This window comes from Fukomys damarensis, unplaced genomic scaffold (genome assembly GCF_012274545.1).
Source record: "Fukomys damarensis isolate Sample0158 unplaced genomic scaffold, DMR_v1.0_HiC HiC_scaffold_36, whole genome shotgun sequence".
Lineage (NCBI taxonomy): Eukaryota > Metazoa > Chordata > Mammalia > Rodentia > Bathyergidae > Fukomys > Fukomys damarensis.
In genome coordinates this window covers 47,580,893-47,591,859 of record NW_022900948.1, presented here as the reverse complement: position 1 = coordinate 47,591,859, position 10,967 = coordinate 47,580,893, and the positions used below count along the sequence as shown (strand labels likewise).

Genomic DNA, 10,967 nt, shown 5'->3' with positions numbered 1-10,967 from the left:
TGACCCACGCGGCAGGCAGCAGGCTCTGGGGCAGCGCCCCCTCCCCTGCCAGACTCCTGGGGCCCCGTGCCAACGCTGGAGGGCTGAGGTGGGTTACCCCAGTGTGGGGTGTTGGCGCTGGTGCAGTCCAGCCAGGACGTGGAGGGGCGGCCCCCCCTGGGCCTCACTCGCTGTGTCCTTTTGTCCACAGGCGCCAGAGGGGCCCGACCGCCTGCGGGCTGCATCAGTCCCAGCTGTGGGGGACGGAGCCCCTGGCTCTGGCCTCTTCCTTCTGACCAGTGAGTGCCCTGCAGGGGGCAGTGGAGGTGGCTTCCTAGCCATGTGGTCCGATCGGGACAGGCCGGCTGAGAGCACTGTGCTGAGGGTGGACGTGGTAGGAGCCACTGGGCGGCATCAGGACCGGCCTTGCCACCAAGACCTGGTGCTCTCTGCCGCTCAGAGCTGCACCTGCTGTGGCGTGGATTGGCCCTGGACCAGCTATGTGGCGCGGAACCACCCCACACAGGCTGGCGCCGTCCCCAGGTCCCCACGTCCCCTGCCTGGGGCTCCTGCCCCTTTCCCATCCTGGGGTGCGGCTGGGTCCTGGGGTACCAAGGGGTCTACTGCACCCACACACGAGTGCCCTGCCATCCTGCACACGCCCAGATTTGACACACCGCATGCACAAGCTAAGGGTTGCCTGTGTGCACACCCAGCTGGCTCATGCGTGGACACGATGTGTACACAGGAATTTGCGAGTGGGCAGGTGCCAGGGCTGCACAGGAGCATGGGCTGGCACTGCAGTGTGGCTCGGCCCCCCAGCTGGGACCCTTCTTTTGCAAACTGGCATTTCTGCAGCAGTCCTTTCTATCAGTGGGATCTGTCAAAACACCCTGGGATTGTTTACTGAGCCGTGCAAGAACTTCTTGTCTCCCATCCAGCCCCGCCTTCCAGAGGGATCAGAAACGTGCCCGGCCCTGTGCTGGGCCAGGCGTGAGGTGCCAGCCATACCTGTCTTCTTAAAGGGCCAGCTGGTGCTTCTCAGGCAGGCACGGGGGCCTGGGCAGAGCGGCTGCCGCCTGGAAGGTCCCTAACTCCTCTGGTCTGGCCCCAGCTGGGATGCACGGCCCAAGCCTGGGGACTGTGAGGGCCCATGTCCACTCCCTACGGTGGGCGCCACCCCTCCCCACCCCTTCGCAGCCCCACCTGGTGCCCGGTGTCTCGGCCTCCTCTGCCTGTCCTGCAGTGCAGCATCACTGGGGGCGTCAGAACACCCTGTCGGGCCAGGCCCCTGCATGAGGGTATGTGTCCCCTCGTCACAGGCCTGTGGCTCACATTGGACAGGCAGCGCTACCCAAAATGGGGAGGGGCCCCAGCCTAGCCGACCACCTGGACTCTGGCTGGGCCTGACAGAGGGCCAGCAGGACCTTCTCCTGCACCACACCTCCCACCTGTCCCCAGAGCAGGGCCTGCCCTGTCCAGCACCAGGCCCCAGTTGCATGGCCACAGTGCTGGCCCTTGGTGGCCGAATGGTGCTCGGGGTCCTGGGCCTGGCGCTCCTGGCACTGGAGCCGGGGGCGGCCACAGGAGGTGGCAGTGTCAGCGCAGCTCAGCCTGGGCTCTGAGTCGGGGCCATGAAGGCCTGGGCATGTGGCCACCTGCATGCGCCTCGGTTTCCTTCTTGGAAATGAAGGCAGGGGCTGGCTTGGTGTGCCCAGGTGGCTGCCACCCACTCGTGGCCAGGTGCCTCTGGGAGGTGGAGGGACACCTGCCTGTCTCCCCCGAGGCCGGGTTCTTCCCCACCTCTGTCTCCGGGTGGCCCATGAGGGGCAGAGGCAAAGGACAGTCCCCATGGGGTGAGGCTGGGCCACCCTGGCCTCCCCTGAACACAGGCCTGCCCCGCAGTATCCCTATCCCCACCGGTGTCCCAGTGCTTGGGCTTCCCCATCCTGAGCCTCCTCTTGGACAGGGCACTGCTGGGGTCTGGGGCCTGGAGTACTTCCCGTCCCACGGGCCTCTGTCAGAGGGAACAGGCTCCCCTGTAGGCTGTTGTGGGGTGCTGCTCGCCGGGAAAGGGCTGGGAGGGGCCCAGGAACCCTGTTCTTTCCGCCTTCCCTGCTCCTGTAGTCGCTCTGCCCAGCCTCCCCTCTCCAGCCCTCACCTACTCAGAACCCAGGCCCGGCTGTGTCCTTCGGGGCCTGGAACTTCCTCTCTGCTGCCCACAGGGGCCCCGGCTCCCTCCAGGAGGATGCTCGGTCTCCCTTCGGTCCACCTTCTGGCCCTGCTTGCGGATTCACCATCCCTGGCATCCGCACTGTCCTCCTGCCAGGACTAAGTCACCAGGGCCTGTCCTGCGGGTGGTGAGTACCCTGCTTCCTGCTGTTGCCTGTGAGCCTCTGGGTCCCCTCAGCCCGACGTGGTCAGGCCCTTGGTGGTTCCCCTGCGCCTGGTAATGTGCTTCGTGAGTCTGGATGGTGTGTGGCCCCTCAGTGGGCTTTCTGGACCCTGCTATCCACTGCTGTCTCGGTTCCTATGGCAGCACCCAGGTGGTATGTTCCAGGTGGCCCTACTGCCCAGGGCTGCACTTTGAGTTCCTCTCCCAGCCCCTCCTCTCTTGCCCGCCGCCTCCACAGTGCCGAGATCCCGATGCTGTGGGTTTCCGAGTCCAGTGGCCACATGCGGGTTTCCTGCCTCCCTCTCCTCGGCCACTCACCCTGGTGTGCAGCCCCGTCCTTCCGCTAAATCCTTACAGCCGTCCCCCTGCACCGCTCAGGGGCCCCACCTTCTCTGTCTTGGACCCTCACCTGTGCATGTGCACACTGCACCCCACTTTGCTCCCGGCCCCTGGGCCGAGGACGCCATACTGAGGACAGGCAGCCGGGCCTCGGGCTACGTGGTGGCTGTGGGGTTGGGTGCTTGGATGTTTGGGGGGCAATGCTGTTTTCAGTGCCACCAGAGGCAGCTCTGCCCTTGTTTGGTTTCGAGCGTCGGGTGGGAGAAGTTTGTGGGCCACGAGGGGACGGCGGAGGGGTCTGTGGAGAGCGCGTGACCGTGGCTATCCACTCTGTGGGGCTGGCCTGTTTCTCACCCTGCTGAGTACAGCCCAGTGCCCGTTGGACAGGCAGGTAAACCAGGGCCAGGAGGAGCAGGGCAGGGCAGTAGGGAGCTCCCAGGCCGACCAGGTGGGCCCCAGCTGAGGCCTCCCCATGTCGGCCCTGCACGGCCCCTGGCTGGGCATGGGCAGAGTCAGAGAGCTGTGCCCTGGGCCAAGCTGGCAGCCGCCTCCCACAGCCCTGCCAGAACCCATGGGCCCACGGTGCCCAGGGAGCCTGTCGCTGCCCTTCTCCCTTCTCCAGCCCTATTTACCCGCTCTCTGCAGAGCAGCCACATCTCCGGGGGAAGGGGTGGCGCCCAGCTCCAGGTGGGGCGTCTGTCTCAAGGAGCCCTTACCGCAAAGCCAGCCGGGGCTTCCTGCTGAGGGAAGGGGTCCAGGGCACCGGGGACCCACGGGGCCCAGCTTCCCACTGGGCTCTCCTGGGTGGGCAACAGCCCCAGGCAGTGACCGCGGGGGACTCGGGGTCGTGAGGAGCCAGGACGCAGGAGCAGGAAGCAGAGTTAGACGCCAGCCAAGGGGGTTTCCGTCCCAGCAGTGCTGTCCTAACCGGGACACTAGCGAGGTTCTGCTTCCCCACGCTCCACTCCATTCCCAGAGGACTCAGTAGGTGCCTGCTGTATGCCAGGCAGGAACTGAAGTGTGTGCGACTCCAGGCTGCTGGGGACAGGGTGGGAAGGGAACCCCATGGGGACGGACAGCAACATGGCCCCCGGGAGTCCCCTCACCCCTTCTGCAGGCTGCCTGGCACTGTTCTGAAATCTCTCCAATTGCACATATCCCAGAGCACCCAGAAGTGCCAGAAAGGCAGCATAATGTCCCCCACCCGAGGGTGCAGCCCAGAGACCAAGCTGGGGGACAAGGGGCCACAGTGGTGTGTGGGGCACTTAGCAGTCATCAAGTTGCCAGTGGCAGCCAGGTGGGACCTTAGCAGCCAGCTGGCTCTGGGTGGGGTGGGCTGTGGCCAGGGGGGTCTTCGTGGAACAGGGCGGTTCTGCAGGCTCAGGGCACAGGACAGCCACCAGGAGGGTGGGGACACCGACGACGCAGGCACGCACTTGGGTTTGGACCCAGAAGCAATAGCGAGAGCCAGGTAAGTTCTCCCTTCCTCCCTCGCTCACTGCTCACCACTGGCCCGCTTTCGTGGCCCTATGTGGCTGGGCCTGGTCACAGCCCCTCCATGACACTGAGCAGAGTGGGAAAAGCGTGGGGAACTGGCAAGGCGTGCAGGCCCAGAGATCAAGGGGACAGGGCGAAAACTGGCTCAGGGAGGAAAGAGACGGACTGAGGTGGTGCCACTAGGTAGGGGTGGGTCTGGGGCTGGAACCTCCTGAGGTCTGGAGAGAGCCGGGCCCTTCCCTCAGAGATGGTCCCATGTCAGTGCGTCCATCCTCTGCCTCTGCAGGCTGCCCAAGGAGCCAGCCAGCTGCAGGACAAGAGAGATTGGAAAGCACATGCAGACCTTTCTCCTTGTCGTCCCCCAGACGTCGGAGTTTAGCGACTGTTTACACAGGTGCAGTGCTGGTCTGTACGGGATCCAGAGAGGACTTAAAATCCAGAGGCTGTGAGAAGCACCGCCGTAAGAGCACCCGCGAATCTGGGCTCTGCAAGGAGGGGGCGCCTGGAACCAGTCTCCCCAGCCGCCCCCTGATGGCTGTGTGCAGTTTCAAGGGACACAAAGGTTCCTGTGGCCCAGTGTGGACGGGCTGGGGTCTCCGCAGGGCTCCGGCATTGGGGTGGCCTGGGGTGCACACAGCAGTGCGCGGGCCAGGGCTGAGAGGCTGGGGGAGCACCCCCGGGGGAAGCAGCCCGTTCCTGTACCAGGATGTGGCCCTGCGTGAGCGGGTGTGGCTGGGCGTTGGCACCGCATGAGCTCTGAGCCCGGCTGGCGAGTGCGGAGTCTTTGTGGTTCGTGGTTCGAGGCTCTGAGCCTTTCTCCCTCTCCGTGGCATCCTGGACATGAAGCAGATGGGAGGTTTTCCCACACCGTGAAGTTAGGGCACAGTGCTCAGGATCCCAGACAGGGCCTCGGCATCAACCTACCGGCTATGCCTCAGGTCCCACACCTGTGACCGTCCCCGCCAGGCTGAGGGGGACACACATCACAGCCAGAGGACCTGTTGTGTGCAGGCTGACATGTGGGCCGCAGCTGTGATCCGTGGGGACATGGCAGTGGCCGCTGGACTGCTTGGGCACCGCACATCCACCTGGTTGGCAGTGTACCCCTTCTGGTGCCTTTGCAGATAAGTAACAGGTAAAGGGCCTGTTTGGATCATGCCCACTGAACGTGTACACGGATGCTTCACGGCGGGTGGCTGTTACAGCTTGACGCACTCCATGACTATGGCCAGAGCTGTTATGGCACAGCTCGCAGTGTAGCACCCAGTAAAGAGCTGGAGGTGAAATTCCCAGCATCCTCTGGAGACGCTGGCAGGGAGCGAGGTCCCCAGGACCCCAGGGTTTGAGGTCATGGGAAGAGCAGAGCCGCAGAGGGTGACCTGGCACTCAGCTTCTTGCTTGTCATTTGGGGAATTCAGTACCACCAGATGCAGCTCCAGAGGCTGAAAACGCAGGCCCAGAGACAGGTGGGCGCGTGGAAACTCAGGTTTGGCCCGTGGGGTCGATAAAAATCGAGCAGCAAAGATCCTGGTGGGAAAGGAAGCAAGTAAGCCCAAAGCCCTGATGTGGCCCCTTCTGGAAGAGGTGACTCTCAGAGTTGGGCAGAGCAGGGTCCTGAGCAGCCTGGAGAAGCTTCCCTCGATGGAAGAGCCACACACTGGGGAGACAAAGTGGGGTTTTAGGGCTTGCCAAGCTCTCTGTTGGGGGTGCCTAGAAGGGTTCTCACTAGGAAAGGGGCGCAGAGGTATAGCGGTCCTGAAACTCTGAGAAAGGTTCACATACACACACACACAAAGGGAAAAAGAGGCCACGGCCACAAGCACTGTGTAAAGGGCGACCACAGGAGAGCATTAAAATTCCACTCAAAAGGATGGGTGGTAAAATGGATTTCACCAGACAGGAGTCTGTTGAAAAAAAAGGAAAACTGGGATCAAATCCAATCTGATGTACCTGTGCATGGTAGGTAGGTGCTCTACCATTAGCTACCAGGTGTGAGGAAAACACAGTGTGAACAGTAGTAAAAACAGTAGCAACAGGTATAAAAACCAGTTGATTAGCCGGGTATGGTGACACACACCTGTCATCCCAGCACTCGGGAGGCTGAAGCAGGAGGTTTGTTGTGAGTTCGAGACCAGCCTGGGCTACATAGTGAGTTCCAGGTCAGTCTCAACTATATAGTGAGACCCTGTCTCAAAGAACAAAAAAATAAAACAGAAATGAAACACACAGTTGATTACAGTGAAAGACACATTGCCACAAATCCCTTTCGACGCCCCCCCATACACTTTTCTCACTGTCCTTGCTACTTCCTGCAGCAGCTCCGGAGTGCTCTTTCCTGAGGGTCTTCAGTTGTGCTGTCCTGGTTGCCTTGATGTCCCGAATGGACTGGAAATGTCTATCTTTCGTGGTCATTTTGACTCTGGTGGGGAATGAGCTGGTCATCACATGGCTCTAATCAAACTGCACAGGCACCAGATGCCCAGACATCTGGTTAGACATTCTTCCGGTCCTGTGTGTGCATAGATGTTCTGACTGAGGCCAGCGTTTGAATAAGATGGGGCCAAGTGGATGCCATCCAGCCTGGAGCCCCTTCCAATCTTCTGACAGAGAGGAGCTGCACCTGCAGGACTGCTGGGTAGGGGGTCTGCTCTGTGCCTCTGTCTCAAGAGGGCAGCTGCTCCGTCTCTCCCGGGGGTCTGCTTTACCAGCTGCAGATGTTGGGCCTCCTCTTGAACTCTCTATGGAACCCAGGCTGGCTTCAAACTCACAGCGATCCTCCTGCCTCAGCCTCCTGAGTGCTGGATTACAGGTGTGTGCCTTCGCACCTGGCTTAATAATGATTCCTTAAGAGCCAACTACAATCTGTGTGAAATTACCACGCGTGACAACAGTGACTCAAAAGGCAGAAGGGCATGAGTGTGGACAGAATGACAGGAGCTCTTAGTTTCATTTGGGAAGTGGTGAGAGAATGGATATAACTTTCGCTAGATGGTTCAAAGTCAAGGGTGCATGTTATGACCCACAGAGACACGGAGAATGCTGAACTCCTGGGCCAGCAGGGGAAAATGCCAGAATCATAGAATTAATGGAGCTTAAGATGGGCAAGGAGGTAGGGAAAACACTACACGAAGCCTGGACAGACAGAGGACCATTTCTGATAGATACAAACCCAAACACATTAGTAAAGGCGGATGGTCAGGCAAGTGTTCCCAAAGCAGAAGTTATTGAACGGTGGGCTCACGGCGGGCTCATGGTACACAGTTCCATGTTGTGTGTGACAGCCTTGCCTGACAGACACAAAGCCACGGAGAGGCTGACGTGGAAAGATTGGAAGGTTGTTTGGGAAAACACGGAGCAAAGCAGAGGGGTCTTGTGATGCTGTTGGCCAGGACAAGCTCGTAAGCCAGAGGCCTCACCAGGAATAAAGAGGGACCTTTCATAATAGCAAAAGACTTGCAGCCCCAGAAAGCCAGGACCGACTTCTAGTCACCTAATATCTCGCCCCAAAATATGTGCAGGAAAAATGGCTAGAATAAAAGAAAAGACAGACAAGCATGTAACGATGCTTTTCCCTGTCATTGATAGAGCAAGCAGACAAAACATCACCACCAAGACAGTCTGAACATAATCTGATGTTGAATTAACTGACAGATACAGAATACAGCACCCAACAAAAGAACATGCATGATTACCAGCAGTGCACAAGACATTTAGCAAACCTGACCAAAGATGGACTGTAAACACCTATCCACGGGCTTCACGTGACTCAGATAATCCAGAATTGGGTTTCTCACTGCAGATTTTTATCCTCGAAACTCAGAAGCACTACAGCAAAAAATTCTCACAAACCTAGAAATTATCCAAACACGTGGAAATTAAGTAATATGCTCTAGATAACTTGCAGATCGGAGAATAAATAACAGTTAAATTAGAAATCATTGTGAGGTCTATCATAATAAAACAGTGTAACAAGACATACGGAATGTGGTCAAAGCTGTACTTTAGGTAAATTTATAGCCGTAATTACGTACACGAGAAAAGAGGCAGAAAACTGATTTTCCAAGTGCGAATGGTGAACACTGAGAGGTACTGAGTGTCGCCCGCTGGTCCTGCACAGCCAGGGACTTCTCCAGGCACCGCCCCTGCTGGGAAGGCCTTTGCCACCCAATAACGGGGCATCGTGGGAGCCCAGATCCCTCGTCTTAATTAGGGATCACTGTAAAGGGTCACCCTAGTGCTAGAGCTCCCCACGTGGCTAGATGAGTCCCTCGTTGGAATTGCTTGGTTTTTCTACTTCTCTCTCTGTCTTAGTCACTTTCTTTGTTGCTAGGACAACAAGGAAACCTGACACGGGCATCGTTAAGGCCAGGTTTGTTTAGTCTATAGTTGGCTGGCTCCAAGGCAGGAAGATGTGGTGGACGGGCCTGGCAGAGGAAAAGCTGCTCAGGGCACAGTGGCCAGGAGGCAGGGAGAGAAGGGAGGAGCCAGGGAGGCAGATAGGTCCTTCTGGGCCACACCTCTGGTGACTTCCGCTAGGCCTCCCAACAGCAAGTCAGCTGTTTGCACCCCGTAATTCAATCATCTTTCAAAAGGCCCTCTGCTGAGAGAGTGAGGCTCTTTTGGGGACATATAGATAACATCTTCAGATAGGGGATTCAGTCCCTGGCAACCAACCGCCTCAAAGCCATTGTCCCAGGAAACCTGAATCGCAGCAGTGGCTTTGGGAGGGGCCATGGGAAGCAAAATGTGATGCTGGTGAAGGTGTTAAAACTTCCTCCTGTGGGGAATGGGGTGGGAGACTGGTGGAGGGGACCTCCCTAGGGGGAACAATAGATGGAGTGTGTAAGAGATTGGGGGAGTAGCAATTCTAAGGAGTAGGAAGTGGATCACTGCTGCCAAGTGTTCTATCAGTCATGGGAGGAGACAGTGAAAGGCTGAGAGTGATTACTCACCAGTGCAAGTGTGGGATGAAGTCAGCAACACGATAGGAATAAGGGATTCTAGCCAAGAATGGTGGCTCATGCCTGTAATCCCAGAACTTGGGAGGCTGAGGCAGGAGGATTGTGAGTTTGAGGCCAGCCTGAACTACATGGTGAGACCCTGTTTCAAAAAAAAGGAATTCCAGATTCTGCTCCTGTTTAAAACATGAGCAAAAACGGGCCGGGGATTTAGCCTAGTGGTTTTGCCGCCTGCCTGGCAAGTGCAAGGTCCTGAGTTCGATCCCCAGTAGAAAAAAAAAAAAGAAAAAATTTGAAGAGATCCACACCCAAACATGTTGTAACCAAACTGTTGACTGCTCAAGACAAAATGAATTTTAAAAACAAATACAGTCTTAATGCAGTGAGAAGTAACACATCATATATAAGGGACCCTCAATCAGATTAATAACTTATTTCTTGCTAGAAACCATGGATGTGAGGAGACAGATGTATTCAAAATGCTGAAAGGAAAACCAGTCAACCAAGAATTTTGTAGCTGGCAAAACTGTCTTTCGAAAGTGAGGGAGTATTTAAGATGTTCTCAGATAAACAAAGACCATGAAAGTTCATTGCTATGATAAGAAAAAGTTAATTGCCAGAAGACAAATACCAAAGGGAGCCCTGCAAGATAAGAAAAGACATTTGGCACCAACTTGACTCTGACAAAGAGATGTTGTACAGTAGGAAAAGATACTGCACTGGTATAAAGGAAATCATAAAAATATTTTTAATTTGTAACTCTTTTTATATATTTGATTTGAAAGACACCTGAAGAAAGTTATAATTATGAATCCAGGTTGATGGGCACACAATGGATAAAGATGTAATTTAGGCCAGGTGTGGTGACACACACCTGTGATCCCAGTACTTGGGAGGCTGAGGCAGGAGGATCACCTAGAGTTTGAGGCCAGCCTGAGCTACAAAGTGAGAACCCGTATCCAAAAAAAAGGCTAAGTGTCAAAATATGTAATTTGGATGACAGTGGTAACATAAAGTTTGGGAGGATAGGCATACAAAGGTTTTGTGTACTATTTAGATTAAGTTGGTATTAATCAGAAGTAGATTATTATAAAATATTAATTGTAATCTCTAGGGTAACCAGAAAAATAAAACTAAAAAATGTACAGTAAAAGAAATTACAGTGGAATTAGAAACTAGAAATTAGAAATTAGAAAGTGGGCAGTAATAGAGGAACTCAAATTTAAAAAAAGACATAAAATAAATAGGAAAATGAGTATACTCCTTTCTTCCGAGTTACTATATTAACTGTAAATACACTAAACTGCTCAACTGAGAGACAGCAGGAGTTAGCAGATTAGATAAAGTAACAGGATACAATGAAATGGTGTCTAGAGACTCACTTTAGAACTACAGAAGCCAAAGAATTTGAAAGGAAAAGAACAGGAAAAGATATTCTATGTAAACAGTACTCAAAATAGAGATAGAGTTGCTACATTTAACATCAGACAAAATATCCATGAGTATAAATCATTAGAGCCAAAAGAGATTATAGAACAGAATCCTTCATGAAGGTATAGTAATTATAAACACAAACACACCTAACAACACAGTTCCAAAATACAGAAAGCGAAAACAGAACTGAGAGGAGAATCAGACAATTCAGGTAGGGCAGTTGGAATGGACAGGGAAATTAGAAAGGCAATTAGAAAGTTAGCAAGGAGGGCCCAGGGATTTAGCTCAGGGTGAGGGTTAGGACTACCTGGAAAGTGTTAGGTCCTGAGTTTGATCTCCGGTACAAAAAAAAAAAAAAAAAAAAA

At 55.1% G+C, this 10,967-nt stretch overlaps 1 long non-coding RNA gene across 3 annotated transcripts; it reads left to right on the top strand.

Moving 5' to 3' along the window:
- Positions 1-6: 6 nt before the first annotated feature.
- Positions 7-7,748, top strand: LOC104851645. 3 transcript variants are annotated; one of them, XR_777259.1, is made up of 5 exons: positions 7-278; positions 2,205-2,339; positions 4,497-4,772; positions 5,060-5,345; positions 6,526-7,748. It is a non-coding gene; the product is annotated as an uncharacterized LOC104851645 (long non-coding RNA). The 3 variants fall into 3 exon arrangements; XR_002024855.1 differs by having other exon boundaries at positions 4,605-5,345; XR_777258.1 differs by having other exon boundaries at positions 4,497-5,345.
- Positions 7,749-10,967: the final 3,219 nt, after the last annotated feature.